General features: G+C 42.0%; 1 long non-coding RNA gene across 1 annotated transcript; it reads left to right on the plus strand.

Annotated features, from left to right (window-relative positions):
• The first annotated feature begins 2,327 nt into the window (after nt 1-2,327).
• On the plus strand, nt 2,328-3,059 carry LOC309964046. Its single transcript, XR_014326321.1, has 2 exons — nt 2,328-2,899; nt 2,989-3,059. It is a non-coding gene; the product is annotated as an uncharacterized lncRNA (long non-coding RNA).
• The last annotated feature ends 1,244 nt before the right edge of the window (nt 3,060-4,303 follow it).

The raw sequence follows: 4,303 nt of genomic DNA on the forward strand, positions 1-4,303 counted from the left end.
TGTTAGCTCTTCTCTAAATGTTTGATAGAATTAGCCTGTGAAGCCAACTGGTCTTGGGCTTTTGTTTGTTGGAATATTTTTAATCACAGTTTCAACTTCAGTGCTTGTGATTGATCTGTTCATATTTTCTATTTCTTCCTGATTCAGTCTTGGCAGGTTGTGCCTTTTTAAGAATTTAGAAATTCTTGCTGCATCCCATAGCTTTTGGGTCGTCCTGTCTCCATTGTCATTTGTTTCTAGGTATTTTTTTATTTCCTCTTTGATTTCTTCAGTGACCACTTCGTTATTAATAGTGTATTGTTTAGCGTCCATGTGTATGTATTTTTTACAGATCTTTTCCTGTAATTGATATCTAGTCTCAGAACGTTGTGGTCAGAAAAGATACTTGATACAATTTCAATTTTCTTAAATTTATCAAGGCTTGATTTGTGACCCAAGATATGATCTATCCTGGAGAATGTTCCATGAGCACTTGAGAAAAATGTGTATTCTGTTGTTTTTGGATGGAGTGTCCTATAAATATCAATTAAGTCCATCTTGTTTAATGTATCATTTAAAGCTTGTGTTTCCTTATTTATTTTCATTTTGGATGATCTGTCCATGGGTGAAAGTGGGGTGTTAAAGTCCCCTACTATGAATGTGTTACTGTCGATTTCCCCTTTTATGGCTGTTAGTATTTGCCTTATGTATTGAGGTGCTCCTATGTTGGGTGCATAAATATTTACAATTGTTATATATTCTTCTTGGATTGATCCCTTCATCATTGTGTAGTGTCCTTCTTTGTCTCTTCTAATAATCCTTATTTTAAAGTCTATTTTGTCTGATATGAGAATTGCTACTCCAGCTTTCTTTTGGTTTCCATTTGCATGGAATATCATTTTCCATCCCCTTACTTTCAGTCTGTATGTGTCTCTAGGTCTGAAGTGGGTCTCTTGTAGACAGCATATATAAGGGTCTTGTTTTTGTATCCATTCAGCCAATCTGTGTCTTTTGGTGGGAGCATTTAGTCCATTTACATTTAAGGTAATTTTTATATGTATGTTCGTGTTCCCATTTTCTTAATTGTTTTGGGTTCGTTATTATAGGTCTTTCCCTTGTTTTGTGTATCTTGCCTAGAGAAGTTCCTTTAGCAATTATTGTAAAGCTGGTTTTGTGGTGCTGAACTCTCTCAGCTTTTGCTTATCTGTAAAGGTTTTAATTTCTCCATCAAATCTGAATGAGATCCTTGCTGGGTAGAGGAATCTTGGTTGCAGGTTTTTCTCCTTCATCATTTTAAATATGTCCTGCCACTCCCTTCTGGCTTGCAGAGTTTCTACTGAAAGATCAGCTGTTAACCTTATGGGGATTCCCTTGTGTATTATTTGTTGTTTTTCCCTTGCTGCTTTTAATATGTTTTCTTTGTATTTAATTTTTGACAGTTTGATTAATATGTGTCTTGGCGTATTTCTCTTTGGATTTATCCTGTATGGGACTCTCTGTGCTTCCTGGACTTGTTTAACTATTTCCTTTCCCATATTAGGGAAGTTTTCAACTATAATCTCTTCAAATATTTTCTCAGTCCCTTTCTTTTTCTCTTCATCTTCTGGAACCCCTATAATTCGAATGTTGGTGCATTTAATGTTGTCCCAGAGGTCTCTGAGACTGTCCTCAGTTCTTTTCATTCTTTTTTCTTTATTCTGCTCTGCAGTAGTTATTTCCATTATTTTATCTTGCAGGTCACTTATCCGTTCTTCTGCCTCAGTTATTCTGCTATTGATCCCATCTAGAGTATTTTTAATTTCACTTATTGTGTTGTTCATCATTGTTTGTTTCATCTTTAGTTCTTCTAGGTCCTTGCTAAATGTTTCTTGCATTTCGTCTATTCTATTTCCAAGATTTTGGGTAATCTTTACTATCATTATTCTGAATTCTTTTTCAGGTAGACTGCCCATTTCCTCTTCATTTGTTAGGTCTGGTGGGTTTTTATCTTGCTCCTTCATCTGCTGTGTGTTTTTCTGTCTTCTAGTTTTGCTTATCTTACTGTGTTTGGGGTCTCCTTTTTGCAGGCTGCAGGTTCGTAGTTCCCACTGTTTTTGGTGTCTGTCGCCAGTGGCTAAGGTTGCTTGAGTGGGTTGTGTAGGCTTCCTAGTGGAGGGGACTAGTGCCTGTGTTCTGGTGGTTGAGGCTGGATCTTGTCTTTCTGGTGGGCAGGTCCACGACTGGTGGTGTGTTTTGGGGTGTCTGTGGACTTATTAAGATTTTAGGCAGACTCTGTTAATGGGTGGTGTTGTGTTGCTATCTTGCTAATTGTTTGGCATAGGGTGTCCAGCACTGTATCTTGCTGGTCGTTGAGTGAATTGGGTGCTGGTGTTGAGATGGAGATCTCTGGGAGATTTTTGCCATTTGATATTATGTGGAGCTGGGAGGTCTCTTGTGGACCAGCGTCCTGAAGGTGGCTCTCCCACCTTAGGGGCACAGCACTGACTCCTGGCTGCAGCACCAAGAGACTTTCATTCACATGGCTAAGAATAAAAGGGAGAAAAAGTAGAAAGAAAGAATTAGTAGAAGTAGAAAGAAAAATGAAAGAAAGAAAGAAAGGAGGAGGGAGGGAGGGAAGGAGGGAGGGGGGAAGGAAGGAAGGAAGGAATGAGGGAAGGAAGGGAAAAAAGAAAGAAGATGAAGTAAAATAAAGTAAAATAAAATATAATAACGTTATTAAAATAGAAAATAATTATTAAGAAAAAATTAAAAAAAAAAAACCCTGGACTGATAGAACCCTAGGACAAATGGTGGAAGCAAAGCTATACAGGCAAAATCTCATGCAGAAGCATACACATACACACTCACAAAAAGTGGAAAAGGGGAAAAAATCATAAATCTTGCTCTCGAAGTCCATCTTCTCAATTTGGGATGATTTGTTGTCTAAAGGAGAGAAGGAAGAAAAGAAAATGAAAGAAAGAAAGAAAGAATGAAGAAAGAAAGAAAAAAGAAAGAAAGAAAGAAAGAAAGAAAGAAAGACAGAAAGAAAGAAAGAAAGAAGATAAAGTAAAATAAAATAAAGTTATTAAAATAAAAAATAATTATTAAGAAAAAAATTTTAAAAAACAAACTGGACGGATAGAACCCTAGGACAAATGGTGGAAGCAAAGCTATACAGACAAAATCTCACACAGAAGCATACACATACACATTCACAAAAAGAAGAAAAGGGAAACAAATCATAAATCTTGCTCTTAAAGTCCACCTCCTCAATTTGGGATGATTGGTTGTCTATTCATGTATTCCACAGATGCTGGGTACATCAAGTTGATTGTGGAGGTTTAATCTGCTGCTTCTGAGGCTGCTGGGAGAGATTTCCCTCTCTCTTCTTTGTTCTCACAGCTCCTGGGGCTCACCTTTGGATTTGGCCCCACCTCTGCGTGTAGGTCGCTGGAGGGAGTCTGTTCTTCGCTCAGACAGGACGGGATTAAAGGAGCAGCTGCTTCAGGGACTCTGACTCACTCAGGCCGGGGGGAAGGAGGGGCACGGAGTGCAGGGCGGGCCTGCGGCAGCAGAGGCCGGCGTAACATTGCACCAGTCTGAGGCGCGCCATGCGTTCTCCCGGGGAAGTTGTATCTGGATCCCGGGAACCTGGCAGTGGCAGGCTGCACAGGCTCCCCGGAAGGGAGTTGTGGATAGTGACCTGTGCTCGCACACAGGCTTCTTGTTGGTGGTAGCAACAGCTTTAGCGTCTCATGCATGTCTCTGCTGTCTGCGCTTTTAGCCGCGGCTCGCGCCCGTCTCTGGAGCTCCTTTAAGCAGCGCTCTTAATCCTCTCTCCTTGCGCACCAGGAAACAAAGAGGGAAGAAAATGTCTCTTGCCTCTTCGGCCAGTCCAGACTTTTCCCCGGACTCCCTCCCCGCTATACATGATGCACTAACCCCCTGAAGGCTGTGTTCATGCCGCCAACACCAGTCCTCTCCCTGCGCTCTGGCCGAAGCCCTAGCCTCAGCTCCCAGCCCCACCCACCCCGGCGGGTGAGCAGACAAGCCTTTCGGGCTGGTGAGTGACGGTCGGCACCGTTCCTCTGTGCGGGAATCTCTCCGCTTTGCCCTCCGCACGCCTGTGGCTGCGCTCTCCTCCGCGACTCCGAAGCTTCCCCCTCTGCCACCTGCAGTCTCCACCCACCAAGGGGCTTCCTAGTGTGTGGAAACTTTTCCTCCTTCACATCTCCCTCCCACTGGTGCAGGTCCCGTCCCTATCCTTTTGTCTCTGTTTATTCTTTTTTCTTTTGCCCTATCCAGGTACGTGGGGAGTTTCTTGTCTTTTGGGAGGTCTGAGGTC

Source organism: Leucopleurus acutus, assembly GCF_964270905.1.
Source record: "Leucopleurus acutus genome assembly, chromosome: 7".
NCBI lineage: Eukaryota > Metazoa > Chordata > Mammalia > Artiodactyla > Delphinidae > Leucopleurus > Leucopleurus acutus.